General features: G+C 35.4%; 1 long non-coding RNA gene across 1 annotated transcript in view; it reads right to left on the bottom strand.

The window, feature by feature from the left end:
• Window positions 1-2582: 2582 nt before the first annotated feature.
• LOC122432028 overlaps window positions 2583-26225 on the bottom strand; it is a 41331-nt gene continuing 17688 nt past the window's right edge. The window contains exons 2-3 of the long non-coding RNA XR_006266698.1: window positions 9361-9453; window positions 2583-3145 (exon numbers count right to left, since the gene is read on the bottom strand). This is a non-coding gene — a long non-coding RNA (uncharacterized LOC122432028). The remainder of the gene's footprint in view (window positions 3146-9360; window positions 9454-26225) is intronic.

Below are 26225 nucleotides of genomic sequence, written 5' to 3'. Positions count from 1 at the left end.
CCTTGGCATTAGGAGTGAAGGACCACAAGGACTCTTACCTTTACAAAGGATGTCCTTATAAGCCCTAGATCAGTGATCCCCATCCCCTGGGGCCATGTACTGGTACCCATTCAGGAATCAGGCTGCATAGCAGGAGGTGAGCAGTAGGCAAAGTGGACAAGTGAGCAAAGCTTCATCTGTATTAACAGCCACTCCCCATCACTTGTATTACTGCGTGGGCTCCACCTCTTGTCAGACCAGCGGTGGCATTAGATTTTCATAGGAGCGAGAACCCTACTGTGAACTGTGAACTATGCGTGCAAGGGATCTAGGTTGTGCACTCCTTATGGGAATCTAATGCTTGATGCTCTGAGGAAGAGCTGAACTGGTGATGCTAGTGCTGGGGAGTGGCTGCAAATAAAATTATCATTAGCACAATAAATGTAATGCACTTGAATCATGCAGAAAACATTCCCCATCCCCCTGCCCAAGTTTCAGTCCTTGGAAAAACTGTGTTCCACAAAACCATTCTCTGGTACCAAAAACATTAGAGACCATGGCCCTAGACCATAGTATTTCAGTTAACTTTACTAACTCTTTTCATGGAATTTGCTTCCTCCCTCTTAGAAACCTAGGACTATTCTACACCCCAGATCCTATTAGTGAAGCATCAACATGATAAACTGGAAAGAAGATGTAGTCAAGGTCACACATGGCTTAACTGTTGACAAATAAGTCATGTGGCTATCGATATATAAGATTATGTGTGAAAATCAAGCTGCTGTCCTAGCTCAGTGAAAGTTCTCTGGTTTTGACGTTTTGGGGGCATTTCCGTGGGAAAGAAAATAGTTCTACCAGATTGAGAGATCTATGCCCAGGACCAGAGGCTTTGGAATAAGTAGCTAGAGTAAATGGAGTTGTTTCCTTTCAGAAGCAGTCAGGCTAGGGGTTAGAAGCACAAGTCCTGACTACCTGAGTTCTCTTGCATAGTTTTGTTCAGGCTTACTCCATATATGAAGTTTTTGATGCTTGTATAAATGATCTCTTTACATTAAATTTTATTTTCTAGTATTGTATGGCTAATATAACCAGTTTCCTTGACAATTTTACTTATTAACAATTTTGCTTGTTAATTTAAATAAACTATCTATAGATTATTTTGTATTTTTGACATAGACTAATCATATACAGAATAATAACAATTCTATTTCTTTCTTTTCAATTTATATATAATTTTTCACCATCTTATTGTGCTGACTGAAATCTTCATGACAGGGTTGAATAAAATTGAAGATAGCAGGCATTCTTATCTTGTTTCTGATCTCAGAGAGAAAGTTTTAAACCTCTGATTTTATTATGGTTGCTTGAATTTTTCTGTTTGTAGATCTCCTTTATCAGATTTAGAAAGTTTCCTTCTATTTCTAGTTTGATAAGAGTACCTATCACTAGTACTTAATCACTGCTGCTGCTGCTGCTAAGTTGCTTCAGTCGTGTCCGACTCTGTGCGACCCCATAGACAGCAGCCCACCAGGCTCCCCCATCCCTGGGATTCTCCAGGCAAGATCACTGGAGTGGGTTGCCATTTCCTTCTCCAATGCATGAAAATGAAAAGTGAAAGTGAAGTCACTCAGTCATGTCCGACTCTTTGCGACTCCATGGACTGCAGCCCACCAGGCTCCTCCGTCCATGGGATTTCCCAGGCAAGAGTACTGGATTGGGCTGCCATTGCCTTCTCCCACTTATCACTAGTGCATGCCAATTTTTGTTACTTTTTTTCTGTGTATATTGAGATGGTCCTTTATTCTATCAATGTGATGGCCCTCATTAGCACGTACTGCAGTCTTATATTTAAAGCATATGTTTCATAACCTGTAGTTAATTAGGTATATTTTTATCCAGTTTGACAATCTCTGAGTTTTAACTGAAGTATTCCATTTTCACTTAATGTATTATCCTCTTTAGAGCTAATGAAATTAGTGATATTTTCAGGTTAAATCTACCATCTACTTGCCTGTTTTCTATTCTCCATGTTAGAGGAAATTGAAAATTGATTTCAAGTCAAATTAGAAGGTATAAAAACTAGTTACAAGAGAGAAAGTTTAATGAATAAAATAATATCAACACACTTTCTTCAATTTCCTGAAATTTAAGATAGTCATAATAAAGAATATTAAAAATTCTTCTATAAACATTCATCTACCACAGGTTGTCCACCTACCACCATCGTGTGAGGAAGCGCCAAAAAATTAGCTTTCCAAACTTTTTCCAAAGTTTTCCTATCATCAGTTCTCCAAGCTACTGTCTCAATTTGATATATGTAAATATGTGTGTATATAAAAACATATTCAGTCTGCATGTGTGTGTGTGCACACATGTGCATGTGCACATGTTCTTTTATGTACTTATCTTCTTGGAAAATACCATATCTTTACTGACAAAAAAGTATTTTATGCTATGAGGTTCCAAACATTACTGGGTATTAGAATAGAAAGAGGATCGCTTAAAAAAAAAAAAAAGACAGCTTCTAGATTCAATTTATTTTAATTTCAGATTCTAGATTTTATTTTAGAATGACTTTGGTTCTTGGTGGTTCTGAGGTTCACTCTACTTTGAAAAATAATGCCTTAAAGGATTCTGAAATAAATTTAAATGTTAATGGTAACAGAAAAGCACACTATGTGTGACTCATATCACTTAAATCTCAGTCAAAGGTTGTTTTTTGTTTTAACCAGAAGAGCTAGAAACTGATTCCAAAAGAGATATACATTTTCCCAAAATTCACTTCTATACAAATATAGAACTACTATATGCATAGTGTAGGTATGGTTAAAGAGATTTAGATCTAAAAAAAAAGGGAACTCCTTTGGTGCCATTAGAATTTCACCCATAGCTTACATTGTCATAAAGTAGACATCATAAACAGTTCTCAGACTGCTTGTGTGGGAGGCCATGAGGATGATGTTTATTTTCCATGTGGGATAAAGGGCAGCCCCCACTCACCTACCACAGAAAAACAAAACAAAACAAACAAACAAACAAAAATCAAACAAAATCTTGATTTAGAAAAACAGAGCAACTGAGACCTTTCCCAGGATACTCAGGATCTTGTGGCAATCCCGAAGATGTGCTCCCTCCTTTTCTAGTTTCCTTGTATCCTCCTTTTCCTCTATGAAAAAAAAAAATAATTTGGTTATTGCTGTGGGAAGATTTTCAAGTATTGCTTTTTAAAGAGCAATTAAAAGTGAATTGTGGGCAGTATTTGAAAAGAGTGCTTCATTTCTACAGCTATTGAGATAAAAGTTAAATTAAGCCTACAAAAGTTCTCTCAAAAGCTATTTTGGATGAGTGCTATGCAAATTGCAGTCACGAGGGACCCTGCATAAACTCAACATTGAACTCTATTGTTCAGCAACTGTGTTGAACTCATTTTAAAGCTATTCGTGACATTTCGATAATAACAAATCCGAAAAGAATTTCATGACAAAATGCCAATCAGAACAGGTCAGAAACCAGAGGAATTGTAAAAAAAAAAAGAAAAGTCAAGTTCACGTGGCAAGTTGGCGCTTGCAACAAACTGTTGGCAGGTGCAACAAATAAGGATCAAAAATGTTCTATCCAGCCAAATATACAGTGGAAAAAGACAACCTCTTTAACAAGTGGTGCTGGGAAAACTGGTCAACCATACACAAAAATAAACTCAAAATGGATTAAAGATCTAAATGTAAGACCAGAAACTATAAAATTCCTAGAGGAGAACATAGGCAAAACACTCTCTGACATAAATCACAGCAGGATCCTCTATGACCCACCTCCCAGAATATTGGAAATAAAAGCAAAAATAAACAAATGGGACCTAATTTAACTTAAAAGCTTTTGCACAACAAAGGAAACTATAAGCAAGGTGTCTACTTCATCTTCCAAATTCAGACTGTTATTCAGCTCTCTGCTCCAGGAGGCTACCCCAGTGGGCTCCTCTATCTATGTAGCTCCCATTGGATTTTTCCAGTGGGAAGTTCCAGCAGGAAGTCAGAGCGAGGGCAGACAGAAGTCAGATAGTCACAAGGTAAGGCCAAGCTGGAAGGACTGAGTTCCTTCCCTGGGCATTACTGCTCTTCCTAAGCACGCATCTCAGTTTCTATTGGCCAGACCTCCCAGTCTTGTTACCTCTAAGGTTGGTAATAATACTTATGTTGTGCTATCCCTGTGGCATCTCTACAAACTTCCTGTATATTATCAGTCCTTTAAAAAAAAATTCTCTTCAATTTATCCTAGTTTGGAATCTGACTGTTTTTTATCAAGAGAGATAAATAGTTAAGTATAGACATTAATTACAGGAAATAAAAAGAATGGAAACTGAGTGGAAAATAATTTACAAGCATATAAAGAGAAGAAAAAGATACTTTGATTCCCCCTTATTTTCCTTTCTTATAGTGAAAACTCTACCTTCTTCAAACTCATATTTATAATTAAGTTCAAGTAAGGTTTTTCTGTTTGTTTGTTTGTTTGTTTTTATGTATTTATTTATTTATTTTTCTTTTTTCTTTTTTTTTTTTATTAGTTGGAGGCTAATTACTTCACAACATTTCAGTGGGTTTTGTCATACATTGATATGAATCAGCCATGGTGTTTGTTTGCTTTTTTATGAAAGCCATTTATGCAGACAGCAGCAGTTCATGCTTAGCTGACCAAAAGGACACTGAACAAATGACAGATATTTTACCTCCTCATTCTCAAGCACTTGACAGTTTTAGGTAACTATTTATCTATTTATTGATTGTTCATCATTCAAAAGATACAGAAATATATTTTTATCCTAAAAGATTCCAGTGATCTCAGATTATTTAAAATAAAACTTAAAAGAGTTCGTATATCCTGCAAATCTCATATCCTTTTTTCTACCCCCTATTCTCTAAAAACAATGTTGGCTATTGAATATGTGGTTTTTTATTTTTTACTACTTTTGCACAAATTAAAAGAAACACTTTAAATAAAAAATGATAGTATGGTATGTATTGTTGTTGCTCCGTCACTCAGTTGTGTCTGACTCTTTGTGACCCCAAGGACTGCAGTATGCCAGGCTTCCCTGCCCTTCACTATCTTGCAGAGTTTGCTTAAACTTTAGCCCATTGAGTCAATGATGTCATCCAATCATCTCATCCTCTGTCGCCCCTTTCTCCTCCTGATCTCAATTGTTCCCAGCATCAGGGTCTTTTTAAATTAATTAATTCTTCCTATTAGAGTTTCATCTTCAGCATCTGTCCTTCCAGTGAATATTCAGGACTGAATTCTTCTAGGATTGACTGGTTTGATCTCCTTGCAGTCCAAGGGACTCTCAACTCTTCTCCAACACCACAGCTCAAACGCATTCATACTTCAGCATTCAGCATTCTTTATGGTTCAACATTCACATCCATACATGACTAATGGAAAAACCATAGCTTTGAACATACAGACCTTTGTCAGCAAAGCGATGTCTCTGCTTTTTAAGATACTGTCTAGGCTTGTCATAGCTTTTCTTCCAAGAAGCAAGTGTCTTTTAATTTCATGGCTGCAATTACCATCCACAGTGATTTTGGAGCCCAATAAAATGAAGTCTGTCACTGTTTCCATTTTTTTCCCCATCTATTTGCTATGAAGTGATGGGACCAGATGTCATGATCTTAGTTTTTTGAATGTTGAATTTTAAGCCAGCTTTTCACTCAAATATATATGGTAAGTATATATTTGTATAAAACTGACTTTTCATTTAATCACTGTATTTCAGAGATTGCTCCTAATCAGTAAATATACAGAGATTTTTACTGTATTCTTTTGAGGAATATATATTAAGTATATAAGAATGTATAGAAGGATACAAGCAGTATAGAAGGATGCCATTTAATTTAGTTGGTACTGACATATTTTATTGGTTTTACATTTTTCCTCAATTCAGCTGTGAAAATTTTCATATATAATTTTTTCATAAAATAGTTTTGCTGAAATTAATTCACATAACACGTGTTCATCTATTTTTAGTATATTTACAGAGTTGTGTGACTATCACTACAACTGATTTTAAAACATTTTTACCATCCACAAAATAAACATAATAACCTAAGCAGTCACTCCTTAGCTTCAAGCCCATAAGATGTAGGTAACCTTAATTTACTTTCTATTTCTATCAATGTGTCTATTCTCTACATTTAAAGTAAGTGGAATCAAATAATATGTAGCTTGCTTTCCTTTTCATTGTTTACTTCACATAATGTTTTCAAGTTTCATCCATATTATAGCATGTATCAGTACCTCCTTTTTATTGCTAAATAATATTTTGATATATGAATATACTGCATTTTAAAAATCCATCCTTTGATGGAATTTTGGGTTGTTTCAACTTTTCTACTATGAATAATAATACTATGAACATATATGTATAAGTTTCCAAATCTTGCATATAAACCTAGGAAAGGAATTGTTAAGTCATATATTAACTCTATATTAACTTTTTGAAGAAGTGCTAAACTGTTTTCCAAAATGATTGTGCTATTTTAGATTCCCATCAAAATTAGTCATTTTCTTTTAAAAATAGCCATCCTATTGGGTATAAAGTGTATTTAATTGTGACTTTGATTTGTATTTTCCTGATGACTAATGCTGTAGAGCATCTTTTCACAGACAATTTGACCATTCGTATATTTTATCTGGGAAAATATTTGTTTAGATTCTTTGCCCATTTTTAATTGGGTCATACATTCTTGTATCACTGAACTATTTATAAACACTAGAAATAAAACACTCATCTGATGTATGATTTTCAAATATATTTTTCCCATTTTCTAGTTTTTTTTCACTTGCTTGATGGTATTCTTTAAACATTAAATTTTTAAGAATTTTGATAAAGATAAGTTAAATTTTTAATAATTTTGTAAAGTCCACTTTATATTTTCTTGCTTGTGTTTCTAGCATTATATCTCAAAATGCTCTGTCTAACCTAAGGTCACAAAGATTTATATACTTTTCCTGTAAGTTTTATAGTTTTAGGTCTATAATTTGAGTTATTTTGAAAGTTCAAATATAATTTTGTTTCTTCTAAACAGATTCTTTAAAAGAGAATTGCTCATCCAAAGGTCACGTGGATTTTTTTAAACTTTGAAATACAAATAAACTTCCAATGCAGTTTGCTAATTTATCCTCACAAAAAGTAACCATGAGAGTAAAATGCCTGGCTAAGACCAATAGTAGAGTGTTCTACTTTAAATTTTCTGTTTTTGTCTTTTTTTTGCCAATGTGAGAAAGTTTACCTCATTTTAATTTGACTCTTGCTAATTACAGATGAGCAAGATATTTCCAACTGCTTCTAAGACATTTAATTTTAGTCTTCTAAAAATTGTCTACTAATTTTTTACCATTCTTTTCTACCAGAAAATTAGTATTTTGTTTCATCTATAGCTTCTTTTTAACATTTTATCAATGTAAGATCTCTGATTGTTAAGACTAAACTATAAGATAAATAAGGAAAAAATAAAACATATTCATCAAAAATTTGAAGTATAAGTATAGAAAGAATTAAGAGAGTTTTATGAGGTTAAAACTAACTAAATAAATAAAAGGATTCAGACTGACATCAGAACTCTCAACAGCAATATGGCATACAAAGAGAAAATACATGGCCATTAAAAATATCCTTGAGAGAAGTATTTCAGGAAGAAGATAAACACATTATTGAAGACATAATGAAATATGAATAATATAATATAGAATAAGGATACATAAATAACCTAGGGAATAAAATTCCAGCCCTTTAAAGTGGACTCTACCTTGGAGTGGCATAGAAAAAGCTATTGAATTTAAAAGGAAAAACTAATTCACAATTATAACCTGATTTTCCTATTTTGGTAAAGTTATTTTATATATTATATTATTAAAAGTAGTAGCATTTATATACATAATAATAGTGATTTCTACACTGATAAGTATTTACAATCAAACAAGCTTTTGTATGACACAGGAATATCTAAGAGATATTAGAGGTTTAGTTCCAGACCACCACAATAGACCAAATATCACAATAAAATGATTCACATAAATTTTTTGGTCTCCTAGGTTATACAAAAGTTTTATTTACACTATAATCTATTAAGTGTGTAATATCATTATGTCTAAAAAGCAATATATATGCCTTAATTAAAAAACATTTTGCTACAAAAAAATGCTAGCCATCATCTGAGCCTTTGGTGAGTTATAATCTCTTTGTTGGTGGAGGATCTTGCCTTGAAAAGGTTTAAAATATTGCAAAAATTATTAAGATGTGGCACATGAACATGAAGTGAGCTAATGCTATTGAAAAAACTGCACTGATAGGCTTGCTCAACACAAAGTTGTCACAAAATTTCAATTTGTAAAAAATGCAATATCTGCAAAACACGATGAAATGAGTTGTAATAAAATGAGGCATGCCTGTATTCTAAAATGACAAAGTCATCCTGAACTCTAAGATACATCTATAGCAATCCAGAATGAAAATTTTGGAATATAGCAATAGAGTAGTTCGGTGGTAACAAGAGAGAGAAAAAAAGTATGGGCATACAAAACTAATCACTTAATTAAGGGTAAAAATATAGATACTAATACACATTTGAGGTCATTAGAAAAATAATAACCCATTGAGAAAGTTAGAAATAATTATGAGAAAAATAAAAATAGAATTACTATTTTTCATAAATGTAGACAAATAAATATAACCAGTGTAAAATGGAAAAAAAAAAATCTTAGCAGAATTTATAAAATAAGAAAAAATTTCCAGTTGGGTAATCTATAATAAACACAAAGCAATAAAGACCTTTACTAAATAAAGTGTAGTCTGACAAGCAAGATGGTGGAATAGGAAGTCCCAGGCCCTCATTCCCCCATGGAGACAGAAACTTAAAAACAATACCTGGACTCACATTTATTTGTGAGAACTTCAGATAAAAGGTGACAGCTTCCCAGGCAAGCAAGCAAAAGTCAATAAGAGTCACATGGAAATAAGTAAGAAACTTTGCTGCATTTTTCCACATTAGTCTCTCCTCTACTAAGCCACTGTGGCAAATTGGGAAAACACTCCCAACTCCTGGCTTTTAATTGGGAGGAAAAGAGAAGAGTAGAATGTGCAGCAATGTTTTGGACTTTGGGGACCTATGAAGGGACTGGTTTCTGTATCCCTTGACTGTGTTAAGGGAAGAGAGGTATAATTTGTACACGAGGTTGGGGGCGTTGAGAACAAAGGTTAGTGCCAAGCTTGTTAAAGCACCAGAGGAACTGCAGTACCGCAGGTAGGCACCAGGTGGAGCAAGAGATAATGGGACACTAAAAGGAAAAAAACAAAACAAAACACATTTTTAACTGCAATTTACATGCACTAACCAAGAAAGGATACCTCCTTGGAAAAGGCCAGAGAGGGTCTGGTAATCTCTAGCCATGATTATTCGTGAAGGCATTTCTTTGGATGAATCCAGCCTGTAAGGACAGAGAGAGGTAGTTTTTTGTTTTTTTGTTTTTTAAAGATTCAACAAAAGATCACAAGACATACAAAGAAACAACTTTATATTTTCATGAAACAAATAAAGGACATTAAAGAAATGGAGATCTACTAATTACTTGACAAAGAATTCAAAATATCTGTCTTAAAGATGATCAGTGAGCTAAAAGAGAACACAGATAAACACATAAATAAACTTAGGAAAAAGACGCATGAACAAAATGAGAATATCAGTGAGATAGAAACTATGAAAAAGAACTAAACAAAAAAGTATGAACTAAAAAATACAATAACTGAATTGAAAAATTCACTAGGGATTCAAAAGACTTCAAGCAGAAGAAAGAATCAGCAAACTTGAAGACAAATCACTTTAAATAGCCAAATGGAAGAGAAAAAAATGGATTAAAAAGTGAGATAGCCTAAAAAAAAAAAGTGAGATAGCCTAAAGAATTTATGAAATACTATTATGTAGATCAGTTGTGCATTATAGGAGTCCCAAAGGGAGAAGAATGAGAGAAAAGGGCATAGAGCCAGATCGTAGAAATAATGTCCACAATCTCAATAACCTCAGATATGCAGATGAAATCACCTTAATGGTAGAAAGTGAAGAGGAACTATGGAGCCTGTTGATGAAAGTGAAAGAGTAAAATGAAAAAGGTGGCTTAAAATTCAACATTCAAAAAACTAAGATCATGGCATCCCATCCCATCACTTCATGGCAAATAGATAGGGAAAAAGTGGAAACAGTGACAGACTTTGTCTTCTTGGGCTCCAAAATCACTGCAGATGGTGACTGTAATTCTCATAAGGACACTAATCCCATTCATAAGGGATCTTGGCTTATCACCTCATCTATTCCTTATTACCTTTCAAACGCATCATCTCCTAATACCATCATATTGAGAGGTGGGTTTTCAACATATGAATTTGGGGGTGGAGACACACATTTTTGATCCATAACATTTTTACCTTGCTCCCCCAATTTATGTCCATCTCACATGCAAAATACATCCATCAAAACAACTCCCCAAAACCTTAACTCATTCTAGCATCAACCCTAGACTCTAAAATTCAATGTTCCATGGAAATAACACCTAAATCAAGTGTGGGTGAGGCACAAGATACTTGAGGAAAAATTCCGCTTCAGTTGTGAACTTGTGTAACCAAACACTATTTTTTTAAATACAATGATAGGATCAGCATAGGATAGACATTCCCTTTCAAAAATGGAGGAATGGGAAAGGAGGAAAGAGTGATGGGTCCCAAGCATATACAAAATGTAGCAAAGCAAACTTTATGAGATTTAAAGCTCAAGAATAATCCTGTGGGCTTTATACTCTATCCTACAGGCCCACTGGAGTGTTAGTCCCATCTTTCAGATACAGAAAGATATGACCTTCTGGACTCACCGAGGTGGCAACCCATCCCTGTAGTCTATGCTGTTGCTTTCTGCCGTGGCTTCTCCCATGCTGTGTCTCTCTGTGGTATCTGTCCATGCCATCACGGACTTCTTCTGGATTAAGAGTGCACTCCCAGGTCCCTGCATGGCTCTCTACTAGGGTTCGATCCATGCCTCTGAAATTAAGGGGGAGGCAAATCTGCCCCAAGCCTACACACACACTGATCCTGTGGTAGGTCTGGCAACCTGATGATTTCTGAATTGCCACCAAGTGTCCTTTCCCCCTAGCCTTAAAGAATACTATAGGTTCACAGCTTACTTCTAGGGTTCAGCCCTGTAGAGTCTAGGAAGTCCAATAGTTTCCATTCATTTCATCCCATTTTCCTTAGTTACAATTGGTTAAACTGAGAATTTTCCAAATCTTTTAGTTCTGCTTCCTTTTTGCTTAAAATTTTCATTTTAAATCATCTCTCTTCTCTTTTATTTTACTATAAGGAGGCAAGCTATACCTTCAACAAACTGCTTGGAAATTTCCTTAGCTAAATATTCATTTTGTTGCTCATAAGTTCTACTTTTCACAAAACACTAAAATGTAATTAGACCAAGTTTTGCCATTTTGTGACAAGGGTCACCTTTTCTCCATTCTCCAGTAACATATTTTTATTTCCATCTGAGACCTCATCATGATAACTTTCACTACCATATTTTTTACCCACATGATTACTTATTTATTCACTAAGAAGACTGAAGCTTTCTCTACAGCTATTCATTTTTCCAGCTTCCCTGTTTGTTGTTGCTCAGTTTTGTTTGATTCTTTGTGACACCATGGACTGCAGCGTGCCAGCCTTCCCTGTCCTTCATCATCTCCTGGAGCTTGCTCATGTCCATTGAATCAATGATGCCATCCAACCATCTCATCCTCTGTTGTTCCCTTCTCCTCCTGCCTTCAATCTTTCCCAGCATCAGGGTCTTCTCCAATGAGTTGGCTTTTTGCATCAGGTGACCAAAGTATTGGAGCTTCAGCTTCAGCATCAGTTCTTCCAATGAATATTCAAGATTGACGTCCTTTCTGGTTGACTGGTTTGATCTCCTTGCAGGCCAAGGGACTCTCAAGAGTCTTCAACACCACCATTCAAAAGCATCAATTCTTTGGCACTCAGCTTTCTTTATAGTCCAATTCACACATCCATACATAACCACTGGAAAAACCATAGCCTTGACTACATGGACCTTTGTTGACAAAGCAATGTCTCTGCTTTTTAATATGCTGTCTAGGTTGGTCATAACTTTCCTTCCAAGGAGTAAGCGTTTTTTAATTTCATGGCTGCAGTCACCATCTACAGTGATTTTGGAGCCCAAAAACATAAAGTCAGCCACTGTTTCCCCATCTATTTGCCATGAAGTGATGGGACCAGATGCCATGATGCTAGTTTTCTGAATGTTGAGCTTTAAGCCAACTTTTTCACTCTCCTCTTTCACTTTCATCAAGAGACTCTTTAGTTCTTCTTCACTTTCTGCCATAAAGGTGGTGTCAACTGCATATCTGAGGTTATTGATATTTCTCCCAGCAATCTTGATCCTAGCTTGTGTTTCCTCCAGCCCAGCATTTCTCATGATGTACTCTGCATATAAGTTAAATAAGTGGGATGACAATATACAGCCTTGACATACTCCTTTTCCTATTTGGAACCAGTCTGCTGTTCCATGTCCAGTTATAACTGTTGCTTCCTTACCTGCATACAGGTTTCTCAAGAAGCAGGTCAGGTGGTCTGCTATTCTCATCTCTTTCCGAATTTTCCATAATTTATTGTGATCCACACAGTCAAAGGCTTTGGCATAGTCAATAAAGCAGAAATAAACATTTTTCTGGAACTCTCTTGCTTTTTCAGTGATCCAGCAGATGTTGGCAATTTGATCTCTAGTTCCTCTGCCTTTTCTAAAACCAGCCTGAACATCTGGAAGTTCATGGTTCATGTATTGCTGAAGTCAGACTTGGAAAATTTTGAGCATTACGTTACCAGTGTGTGAGATGAGCGCAATTGTGTGGTAGTTTGAGCATTCTTTGGCATTGCCTTTCTTTGGGATTGGAATGAAAAAACTGACCTTTAGCAGTCCTGTGGCCACTGCTGTGTTTTCCTAATTTGCTGATGTATTAAGTGCAGCACTTTCATAGCATCATCTTTCAGGATTTGAAATAGCTCAACTGGAATTCCATCACCTCCACTAACTTTGTTCATAGTGATGCTTCCTAAGGCCCACTAGATTTCACATTCCAGGATGTCTGGCTCTAGGTGAGTGATCACACTATTGTGATTATCTGGGTCATAAAGATCTTTTTTGTACAGTTCTTCTGTGTATTCTTGCCACTTCTTCTTAATATCTTCTACTTCTGTTAGGTCCCTAACATTTCTGTCCTTTATTGGGCCCATTTTCACATGAAGTGTTCCCTTGGTATCTCTAAATTTCTTGAAGAGATCTCTAGTCTTTCCCATTCTATTGTTTTCCTTTATTTCTTTGCATTGATCACTGAGGAAGGATTTCTTATCTCTCCTTGCTATTCTTTGGAACTCTGCATTCAAACCCTAACCATTATCCTGTCCCAAACCCACATTCACATATTTGGGTATTTGTTATAGAAGCATCCCTATTTCTCAGAACCAATTTCTGCATTAATGTGTTCAGGCTGCTATTTTAGCAATACCATTAACTGGATGGCTTATAAAAAACAGAAATATATTATTTAGATTCCTGGAGACAGCATCCTTTCTCAAAGTCTTTCAAAAATTTGAAAAGGAGGAAAGATTTCCAAGCTCATTATGAGGCCAGTATTATTTCAACACAAAAGCCAGACAAAGACACAACAGGAAGAAATGAACACATCACTAAAGAAAAAAAACCATCAATAAAACAGTAGTAAATCAAATTCAAAAGCACGTCAAAAGAATTATATATAATAATCAATTGAGATTTATTCTTGGAATGAAAAGGTGGTTCAACATAAGAAAATTAGTCAATAAACCTTGTCATATCAACAGAATAAAGGACAAGAAACACATGATTATCTCTTGATGCATAAAAGATACTTGATAACACCCTTGTATGATAAAAACACTTAATAAGCTAAGAATAGAAGGCAACTACCTTAACAAAATGAAGATTATACATGAAAAAATATTACAACTGACATTGTACTTTATGATAATAGGCTGAAAAATCCTTTTCTCCAACATCAGAAAAAAGGCCAGGATGTCAGCTCTTACCACTTCTCCCCTACATGCCCCTGAAAGTTCAGGCAATCAGTTAGAAAAAAGTGATATCCAAACTAACAAGAAATAATCAATTTATCTCTGTTTACATATGACATTATTTTTTTATGTATAAAACCCAAAGATACACACACGCACAAACTGTTAGAACTAATAAATTAATTCAGCAAATTTGCAGGATACAAAGTCATTATGCCCCATTATTTCCCCCAAATCAGTTACATTTCTATACATTAACAATCCAAAAGTAGAATTAAAAAAGCAATTTCATTTACAATATTATCTAAAGAATAAAATACTTAGGAAAAAACCTAACCAAGGAAGTGAAAGAATTGTACTTTGAAAACTATAAATCATTGCTGAAAGAACCTGAAGAAGACACTGATGAGTCGTTTTGTAGGAAAAGAATGGAGATGCAGATGTAGAGAATGGAGGTGTGGACACAGCGGGGGAAGGAGAGAGTAGGACGAATGGAGAAAGTAGCACTGACATATATAATCTGTCATGTGTAAAATAGATAGCTAGTGGGAAGCCAAAGAAAGGCAATGCCAAAGAATGTTCCAACTACTGCGCGCTTGCACTCACCACAAATACTAGCAAAGTAATCCTCAAAATTCTCCAAGCCAGGCTTCAACAGTACATGAACCCTGAACTTCCAGATGTTCAAGCTGGATTAGAAAAGGCAGAGTAAACAGAGATCAAATTGCCAACATCCCCTGGATTATCAAAAAAGAAATAAAGTTCCAGAAAAACATCTACTTTTGCTTTATTGACTATGCCAAAACCTTTGACTGTGTGGACCACAACAAACTGTGGAAAATTCTGAAAGAGATGGGAATAGCAGACCAGTTGACCTGCCTCCTGAGAAATCTGTATGAGAGAGAAAGTGTGCTATATACATATGATGGAATATTTTTCAGCCCTAAAAATGAAGGAATTCCTGTCACATTTTGCCACATGGGTGAACTTTGAGGACATTATGTTAAGTGAAATGAACAAGTCATATTGCATACTTTCATGTATATAATATATCTAAAATAGCCAAATTTATAGAAACACAAAATAAAGTGATGGTTGCCAGGAGTTTTGGAGGAAAATATAAGGGAAGTTGTTGTCAATGGGCATAGAGTATAAGATGAAAAACATGTGTTAGAAATTTGTCATATAACAGTGTAAATATACTTAGAACCACTGAACTGTGCCTTAAAAATAGTTAAGATTATAAATTTTATCTTATGTGTTTTTCACTACAGTTTGAAAAATGAGTCACAAACCTGAAAAAAAAGGAGTATTCACTAATTCTGCTTCATTGTTAGCTGAAAGGAAAATACTTGACATTTGAGATATTTTTTTTTCTTTTTTGGAAGAGATGTGGTATTCAAAATTCAAAAACAAAAACACAAACGTCCTTTGTGGAATTATATAAAAGGTGTGTTCTCTTATGTTTTATATGTAGAAGTGAAGAGGGTGAATATGTTTTCAGTTTTAATGTTCTGTTGTTAGAAGAATATAAGAAATCAAACCTTATCATCAGTACTTAAAGGTCATCTTATTTGACTTCTAAAGCAATTGAAAAATATCTACAAATTTTGATAACTATGCAATTTCTATTGAAATCACTTCATTGTAACTAATTTCTTTTAGAACTAGTCTAATATTTAAAGTTTTTAAAATGTTTGATATTCAATATCTACCTATATTTCTATCCATCGGTTCTAAGTCTTCATAATTACATAATGAAAGTTTAATCTCCATGTTATGACAATATTTCAAATGTGTAAAGGTAGGCTATACATCCTCTCTGCCCCAAACCAACGCTTATTTAACCTGAGGAATACACTGACTCATCGACTGGCATTCACTGGCATCACTGACTCGATGGTCATGTGTTTGAGCAAGCTCCGGGAGTTGGTGACGGACAGGGAGACCTGGTGTGCTGCAGTCCATGGGGTCGCAAAGAGTCAGACACAACTGAGTGACTGAACTGAACTGATACACTGAGGCTCCTTATTTATATAATGTCCACATATTTTGTCTTATCAGCTGAGTCCTCTTTTTGTAACTGTCCAGTTTGTAAAATTAAGAATGCTATTAATCATAAAGAAGACTGTTGCCTTAACTTTCCCTTGGTCTGTAGGACTTCAGCAGGCTGTCCCTCCATTTCAGTTCTAGGGTCACCATAATCAAAGGGCCAGTGCCATAGGTTTCCATGAGTCAGACTTTCTGATTACAATTTTGGCTTCATTGTTCATTGTAGCTCCCAGCCCATCTCATCTTTGGGGACTAAGTGTGGGTCCCTGTTTCCCAGGAATTCCATTATCCTCACTGAGTTTTGGGAAATCCAGTTTGATAGCAACAGTTCCCAATGTGATTTTCTACAAATATGAGCCACCATAAAGCTTTTCAAGGATGGTGGACTCCCCTCTCAAGTCATGGTAAAGGTTTCTCTGGATTCTGGAGATACAAATTTTAATCTGTACAAGAGTTCATTAACAATGCAAATTCCTAACTTGAGTCTTAAAGATAGAAAATCAGAACTGGGGGTGGGGTGGGGCACTCTGGAATCTCCCTGAGTGATTCTAATACACATCCATTGTGAAGTGCCTCCCATTTTTTGTCTCATTTCAATATAACGGCAAGCATGGACCCATGGATAAGTGATTCCCTAGAATGCTGATGGTCATTGACATTTCCCTATTGCAAATTGCTACTTATCTCCTTTTGAGGTAACCACAGTCTAGAAATATGTCTGCTGCTTTTGTAAAATATAATTTTACTATAAAAACATTTTTAAAATCTTTTTTTAATTTTTTTTTTTTTGCTTTTTTTATCTTCTTTATTTTAATTTTTTTTAAATTTATTTCCATGGATTTACATGTGTTCCCCATTCCAATACCTCCTCCCACCTTCCTCTCCCATTTTAAAAATCTTAAGTAAACTTTTTTTCAGTGGTTGTTTTATTTATCATTATATGCATGGATATAACCTTGTGGGACTAGCCTGTACAAACTATATTGCCAAGATTGATCCATATGGTTTGATATACTTGTTTTGACTATTACCTAATGTTCTATTGTGTGAATACACCACAGTTAATTTACCTTTTCTTCAGTGATAGACATTTTAATTGTTTCCAAGATCTTTCTAATAAAAACAGGAATCTATTAAACTTTTAAATACATGATTTCTATTGAACATTTATAGAGTTTTCTTGGATATGTTCCTGGAAATGGAACTTTCTAGTCATAGTGAGATATGCAAATATTCAATTTTATAACATAATTTTAAATTGTTTCCTAAAGTCATTATACCAGCTTACATTTCTACCTATAATGAATAAGAGATTCTTAATTCATATCATCTACAAATCTTTGTATTTGAAAGATTAAGTAATGGTAATTTAATAGGTGCAAAATATTATTTCTTTAGAATTTCATTTACGTACCTCATTAAAGTGGTTAAAGATATCTTTTACATATTTACTAACCATGTATGTGTTCTCCTTTATGGAATGCCATTCTTACCGTTGGAGGATTTTTGTCCTGTAACTATTTATATCTTACTCTTTATTACTTTACTGTATTACATTTGTATTTGTCACATGGCAAATTACCACAAACTCAGTGGCTTAAAGCATCAGAAACTTATTGCCTCCCAGTTTCTGTAAGTCCAAAGAGTAGTAGGGTGTGGCTGGATTCTTTGCCCAGGGTCTTAACAGTTGAAATCCAGGTATCAACCTTCTCAGAGACAGAGTCCTCTCTTTCAACCTCACTTGTTGGCAGAATTCACTTCTTTCTGCCTGTGTGATGGATATTCCCATTATCGTGTTAGTTGTTGGCCAGAGAACACTCAGCCAGAGGCTGCTCACAGATCCTTCTTATTACACTCATGGACAGCTCACAGAGTGGGTGTACACTTTTGTCCAGGACAGCTGGTGTGCATGACTATTTCCCTATATTCTACAACTAGCTGGAAACTGAATGAGCTCACCAGGTCAGGTGAGGTTCACCTGGATAATGTCCTCAAAATTAGGGAGACTGGGGACCTTAGTCACATCAAAACAGTTCCTTCATAGCAGCACATAGGTTAGTGTTTGGCTAAATGAAGAAGTGTGTCTACTAGGGACTGGGAATTTTAGGGTCATTATAGATTTCTGGCCACTTCAACATCATAGATACCATCTAACAGTTTTAAAGTCAAATTATTGTTTTTCTTAAAGTTTATTATTTTTTTCAATGAATTCCTTTTTTATTATTAATCTTCATTCTTTAATCACAATTTTACTAGTTTTTTATTTATTTATTTTCCCCTAATGTCCTTTTTTTGTACCAAGATTCCATCCAGAATGCTATGTTACCATGTTTAGTCACCATGTTTCCTTGGGCTCTTCCTAGGCATGACAGTTTCTCAGACTTTCCTTTTTTTTTTTTTTTTGGATGATTTTGACACTTTTGAGGATTACTGGTTACATATTTTGTAGCATGTCCCTCAATTTGAGTTTGTCCCACATTTTCCTGTGGTGAGGCTGGGGTTACGGATTTTGAGGAGGAAGATCCTAGAAGTTGAGAACCATTCTCAACACATTCTCTCAAGGGTATATGCTCTCAATATGACTTATTACAGAGTATGTTGACTTTAATCATTTGGCTAAATTAGTGTTGGCCAAATTTTTCTGCTTTAGTCCCAAGGTACTGTGTATCACCATTTTTATGCACTGTAGGATTTAGGCTGTTATATTAAGATAATTATAATCTATCTATAATTATATGTAGTTATTTGAGTCAAATCAGCCTATAATGTTCTTTTCATGTACTGTACTTATATTTTGCTCCATGATTGTACTGTTCTTACAAAATAAATTGACAAGTCATTCTTTTCTATTCTATGTAAAAGCCTGTATAAACTAGGATTATCTATCAGGTGAGAACTTGGTAGAACTCTCTTAGAAAACCATATGGCAATAGTATTTGTCTTGGTCAAAAGTTTTGACCTTTGTTTAAGTTTCTTTTTTAGTCTCAATATTCTTCGTGGAATCTAATTTTACCTGTTAGATTAGGTTACATATGAAAAGAATTGTCCATTTCTTCAAAGTTTTTAAATGTTGCACTAAGTTACTAATATCATTATCACAGAATATTATTAATGACTGCTCTATCTGTGGACATGTGTTTTTTCATTCATAATAATATTTGTGTCTTCTCTTTACTTCTTTATCAATCTTACCAGAATTTTTGCTCTTTGATACAGGATGATTGGGAAAATTATCTTTCAAACCAGGAGAGTGAAAGGATAACCATAAGGTAATTAAAATTATAGAAAATATGACAATATAAAAGATGTTTTTTATATTATAAACTAAAAGACTTAGTTTTAAAAACTCTTTAAAATAGCATATTTCCTTTAAAAATATATGAATACTAGAGCAAATTTAAAAGCAAATGTGCCTGTTGGTAATGAATATCCAAACATTAAAAATTATGAGTGGTTATTCTTGTATTATTTATATATTGTCATTTCTTAGTTGTAATATTCCCTGTTCAATGTCATTTACATTGTTCAGAATAACATATTTTTAAATATATGGTCTTTATTATGTAAAATTTTAAACATAAAATCCATAGAAGTCTCCTTCAAAGTTCAGTTCAATTCAGTTCAATTGCTCAAGAGTGTCTGACTCTTTGTGACCCCATGGACTGCAGCACGCCAGGCTTCCCTGTCCATCACCAACTCCCGGGGCTTACTCAACCTCATGTCCATCGAGTAGGTGTTGCCATCCAACCATCTCATCGTCTGTCATCTCCTTCTTCTGCCTTCTATCTTTCCCAGTATCAGGGTCTTATCCAACGAGTCAGTTCTTCACATCAGGTGGCCAAATTATTGGAGTTTCAGCTTTAGCAATCAGTCCTTCCAATGAATATTCAGGACTGATTTCCTTTAGGATCGACTGGTTGAATCTCCTTGTTGTCCAAGGGACTCTTGAGTCTTCTCCAATGCCACAGTTCAAAAGCATCAGTTCTTCAGTGCTCAGCTTTTTTTATAGTCTAACTCTCACATCCATACACGACTACTGGAAAAAAAACATAGCTTTGACTAGATGGACCTTTGTTGGCAAAGTAATGTCTCTGCTTTTTAAAATGCTGTCTAGGTTGCTCATAGCTTTTCTTCCAAGGAGCAAGTGTCTTTTAATTTCATGGCCCTAGTCACTATCTGCAGTGATTTTGGAGGCCCCAAAATATAGTCTCTCACTGTTTCCATTGTTTCCCCATCTATCTGCCATGAAGTGATGGGGCCAGATGCCATGATCTTAGTTTTCTGAATGTTGAGTTTGTAGCCAACTTTTTCACTCTCCTCTTTCACTTTCATCAAGAGGCTCTTTAGTTCTTCTTCACTTTCTGCCATAAGTGTTATATATAACCTTCAAAGTTGTACTTTATGATTAAATTTAGCACTTCCTTTGTGGAATTTAGCACTTCCTTTGTGGAAAATGTTTTTTCATTGTGAAATAACTCAATGGAGCTAAAGCACCTTGACAGGGCAGAACTTGATGGAAACTACTTCTGCTTTTAATTTTTTTGGACTGAAATTGTAAATATTTTAGGCAAATTGTTTTCACAGGAGCTACTTTTTCACTATAATTTAAAATGCATGTCATTGACAAATATTTTAAAAAGGCAAAACTTGTCAAATAGTCAGTCTGTTTTTCTAGTATTTTGGAATATTTTGCCAAATTTAGATTCTGAAACATTGTTAGTCATCCTATTTTCATTCAGCATTTTCTTAGATATTCTTCTGCTTTCAAGACTTTTCATTTATTTGACATAAAACACAAAACTAAATTTAGAAGGGTCATGAAAATCAACATTATTGTTGATAACATGGATTACTTTACACAGTTGTTCTTCAAAGTTTCAAACATCTAAAATAGGATTTGTGAGAGACAAAGAGATTTAAAACACATTCCATTATTCTATTTAAAATTAGGTAGATTTTCCACAAAATTTTGTAGTTCAGTTACTTAGCTGTGTATATTTAAAATATTTGCAAATTTGGGATACTATATTTAACTTATATGCAGAGTACATCATGCGAAATGCTGGGCTGGTTGAAGCATAAGCTGAAATCAAGATTACCAGGAGAATTATCAATAATTTCAGATACGCAGATGACACCACCCTTATGGCAGAAGGTGAAGAAGAACTAAAGAGCCTCTTGATGAAAGTGAAAGAGGAGAGTGAAAAAGTTGGCTTAAAACTCAACATTAAGAAAATCGTGGCTTAGTTTTGCCTTCACTTCATAGCAAATAGATGGAGAAGCAATGGAAAGAGCGAGAGACTATTTTTGGGGGGCTCCAAAATCACTGCAACTGGTGACTGCAGCCATGAAATTAAAGGACTCTTGCTCCTTGGAAGAAAAGCTATGACCAACCTAGACAGCATATTAAAAAGCAGAGACATTACTTTGCCAACAAAAGTCTGTCTAGTCAAAGCTATGGTTTTTCCTGTAGTCATGTATAGATGTGAGAGTTAGACTATAGAGAAAGCTGAACGCCGAAGAATTGATGCTTTTGAACGGTGGTGTTGGAGAAGACTTGAGAGTCCCTTGGACTACAAGAAGATCCCACCAACCCATCCTCAAGGAAATCAGTCTTGAATATTCATTCTAAATACTGATGCCGAAGCTGAAACTCTGATACCTGATGTGAAGAACTGACTCATTTGAAAAGACCCTGATGCGGGAAATGAATGATTGAAGGTAGAAGGAGAAGGGGATGACAGAGGATGAGATGGTTGGATGGCATCACCGACACGATGGACATGAGTTTGAGTAAACTCTGGGAGTCGGTGATAGACAAGGAAGCCTGGTGTGCTGCAGTCCGTGGGGTCACAAACAGTCAGACTCGACTGAATGACTGAACTGAACTGAACTGAACTGATTTTTATTCCAATTGGCAGAACAATGCAGTTTATTTGGATAAAACTATGAATTATGTGTGCCCTCCAATTACTTTTTAATATTTTTTGCTCACAGTTTTTTTTTTAACTTATGAAAAAAAGTTTTTTTGTTATCATGAACTTTGGCACCACTAAAAATTTTGTTATAATTACAAATACAAATACTTGTATCTTTCTGGCTGAACATTTAAGTTGAAATCCTGGTAACATTCACATATCAGGTACTTCACTTCCAAGAGACTAAAATTCCAAAGACCTACATTAATTATCTGAATGAAATGAAAATATCAAATCAGTATGGGAATTAAATAATTTTCTGTTTCAAGTCAAATCACTGATGGAAATCCGATATCATTTACTTCTTTTCTATGCTTGTCTGCTAACTGAAGCCCAATAATGAAAAATCAAATAGCAATCAAGCTAAGAAGGAAGAAAAAATAATTTTATTTGAGCTAAACTGAGGATTATAACTCAGGAGATAGACCTCTAGAAGCCCTGAGAACTGTTCTATGGGTCAAGAGCTAGAGATGCCACATAATACATTCTTGAGGACTTTCCAGGTGCCTCAGTGGTAAAGAACCCACCTGCCAATGCAGGAGATGTGGGTTTGATCCCTGGGTTGGGACGATCCCCTGGAAGAGGAAATGGCCAACCACTCCTGTATTCTTGCCTGGAAAATTCCAGGGACAGCAGAGTTGGGCCTGTTGCAGTCCATGGGGTCTCAATGAGTAGGACACAACTGAGCACACAGTCATGCATTCTTGAGACCAAGAATTATGTATCATAGCTAATATATAAAGATCATCCAAGATGTTTTGGTCAGGTTTGCAAGTACAGAGTGAGTTTTCATGTCATTGTGATCCCAAGTAGGGATGAAAAAGAAAATATTAACCTTAAAACTACAATTCTGGAGTCTGAGGAAAGGGACTATTCTTTGTAAAAGTTAATTATAGTCTCCTGCTTTGAAGTCTGGTTAATGTACAATGAAGATGCACATTGCACATCGGGAAAGGCCTGTCACAAGTGGAGATGTGTTGAGACACTGTTACTTGTCTTTATAATTCGAACTTAGTTTGATCATCCTGCCATAAAGAAATTTATAATTATTCCTCAATAACTATTGCCTCAATTTTTATATATGCCACAAAAATGTGAAGTTCAAAGTGGATTTATTTGATCTAAATGAATTTTTTTTTTCACAGCATGTGATGAAAACACATTTTTCTCAAGATGTGTTCAGTTTTTACTTTTAGGCATAGTCTTCTTATGATAACTGCTTACCTGATTCCCCATGTCACTTCTCATTTCCATGTGATCACTACAGTCCCCATTGTAGATGATCAATGCTAACAAACATTGATCTTGAGAAATACAATTTCTGTTTATAACTTTAATTAAACATGAACTTTTAAACTTTGTAGTTCATTGCTGCAAAATAATTGCAAACAAAACAGTTAACTGTAAAACTAAAGTGTTACTAAACAATACAATAAATAATTGCAGATTTGCATGTATTAAAAATGAAAAATGTTGTAACCAGAATGTTTAGACTATATACATGCCACAGAAGGATTGGTCGTACATATTTGTCATACCTATTTCAAGTATAAAATAAGCTGTAATTTCCCATGTTTAATCATTGACCCCATTGACAGGTAGCCTTGTGGCCATAGCACAACTAGCTGTTGTTCAGTTGCTAAATCATGTTTGATTCTTTTGCAACCCTATGGACTGTACCCACCAAGCTCCTCTGTTCATGGAATTCCCAGGCAAGAAATGCTGGAGTGGGTTGCCATTTCCTTCTCCAAGGGATCTTCCTGACCCAGGAATCAAACCCAAGTTTCCTGCTTGGCAGGCAGGCTCTTTACCACTGAGCCACCAGAGAAGCTGTACCATGGCTAGCTGGTATACCAAATGTATGGCAGGAGCATAGTGCCAAGTATCTCTTCCATGATCAGAAGATGTTAGCTGACCCTATTGCTTGTGTCAGGCACACTTCAATTTATCAGAAAACACTGCATGTTGTTTCTCTGAAGGAGGAATTAGTCATGCATATCTGGAAAGATAGTCAAAGAGAAGCAAGTTATCACAGATCATATTTCAGATTTAAACACATGTTAAAATGAGAATTCTGTTCAGTTGCACACACTGCTAGGTGAGACCATGGAAGAAGGTAGAAAAGCAAAGTAATGGTTTGCTAAATTTATGCTAAATTAACAGAGTTCAACTATTTATAACTATATTTAATTAACAATTAATAATCTGAGACACAAGCTAAATGGAAGGTGACCCCAGAGAGCTGAGGGGAACTAGGTCTATCTTAGATAAGTCAGGTATACAATAATCCATGTTTTGTACATATTTTCTAAGAAGTAACTTTTTACTTTGATGATTCTGTTCAATCATTTTGTTTCCATGCTTTTTATCTCCTTCTTTATACTTTCTTAGGGATTGTTTATTAAGGGTCTAAATTTCACTGAAAACCCTGCCCTACTGTCTTCATAAATTTTAATCAATCCAGCTAGTTTTGATAAACTCAATTTGGTTATCACAAGTGCCTGGAGTGAGCAATCACACTAGTGACTATTTCTAACTTTGAGGGAAAAAAAAAATGATGAGAAGCTGGCAATGATTTAACTAGTTATTGAGCAGAGTGAATGAGCATTTAAGATACATTATACATAAAAACTTATTTAAGATGTCTTATATTGTAAAACAAAGGCATCAATTACACCTCCTTGGCACACATAGGAAGCACATATGCAATCCAGATAGAATTATGTGACTAGTGTCAGCTCACAATTATTAAAGTACAGAAATGCAGATACATTCTGGAAAATATCAGAGGCTAGAAAAAATTTATAAAGCTCTTAGTTGTCATGGAAACAGATAAAATATTATATCAGCAATTGGAAAAGTCAGAAATTGGGCATTTGTATGACCATTACATTTTTTAATATTTTTTCAAGGGATAGAGAAATTTTTCTAATCAGGTAGTTCGTCTGATACCAGAGCATTATTTAGCAGATGGTTTTGGAAGAAGGTATTAGCCGAGATTGTAGGTTACCCAGAAAGAGTAAGCAAGTATAAAGACAGAGACTGGCTTGCGGGTTATGTGCCAGGCTTCCCAGGTGGTGTTAGTAGTAAAGAATCTGCCTGCCAATGCAGGAGACAAGAGACACAGCTTTGATCTCTGGGTCAAGAAGATCCCCTGGAGGAGGGCATGGTAACCCACTCCCACACCCATTCTTGCCTGGAGAATCCCACAGACAGAGGAACCTGGCAGAGTCACAAATAGTCAGACATGCTAGAAGCAACTTAGCATGCACACATGAACAAAGCACGTGCCATCCATCCTTGTCTACCATGCTCCTATAAAAATGACAGAAACACTGAGAGGCTCACTGCAAAGTTGCTTTGAGATTCCCATTTTCATGAATTGCTTACAACTTGCTTACATGTATCAAGGGTGTTGTCGCGCCCTCCCTTGCCCTTTTCTCTCACAAACTGTAGCTTTGCTAGTCTACCAATCAGGAAGCTTTAGCTTCCTTTTTTCCTATCAGGATCTTCTTCAGTACACTGTGAGTGACGAACCCCTGCTGATGATCTGCTCCAAAAATGTGTTAAGAAAAGCATAAAGAGGAAGGGTTGAAGTTTGAAGTTCTAGTGGAGGCATTTGTTTTCTCCAACCACCACAAATCCCCTTAAAATTTGGGTCTTAGGTAGGATCCCTTCTGTAAATTCCTTGGTCAGGTAATCATCCTCCCCATGGACACAGTCTCTATGCTGCCTGGGAGTCAGCTTCACTTCTTGGTTCCACTCTGTGTCTTCATGTCAAGCAGCTCCTATGGTTCTTCCAGGTGAGTGGTGGTATCCGCCTCCATCCTGACTCAGAGTCTCCAGCAGAAGAAAAGACTACAGTCACTGTGAGATGCTGGAAAGAAGTCTCCAAGTTCAGGTTGATATCTCAAAACTGATTATCAAGTATGTGAAAGAAAAAAAAAATGCTGAAACTTAGGACAAGAGGCAAGGCTCATTATTTGATGTTTTGAGAGAGAGCATTTCCTATGAGGCCTGTTTAACTCCTAGAGGGCTTCCTCTATGACTCAATGAGTAAAGAATCTGCCTTCAAT

Source organism: Cervus canadensis, chromosome 30 (genome assembly GCF_019320065.1).
Source record: "Cervus canadensis isolate Bull #8, Minnesota chromosome 30, ASM1932006v1, whole genome shotgun sequence".
Lineage (NCBI taxonomy): Eukaryota > Metazoa > Chordata > Mammalia > Artiodactyla > Cervidae > Cervus > Cervus canadensis.
The sequence above is the reverse complement of the archived record's forward strand: the minus strand, read 5'-3'. Positions and strand labels throughout refer to the sequence as shown.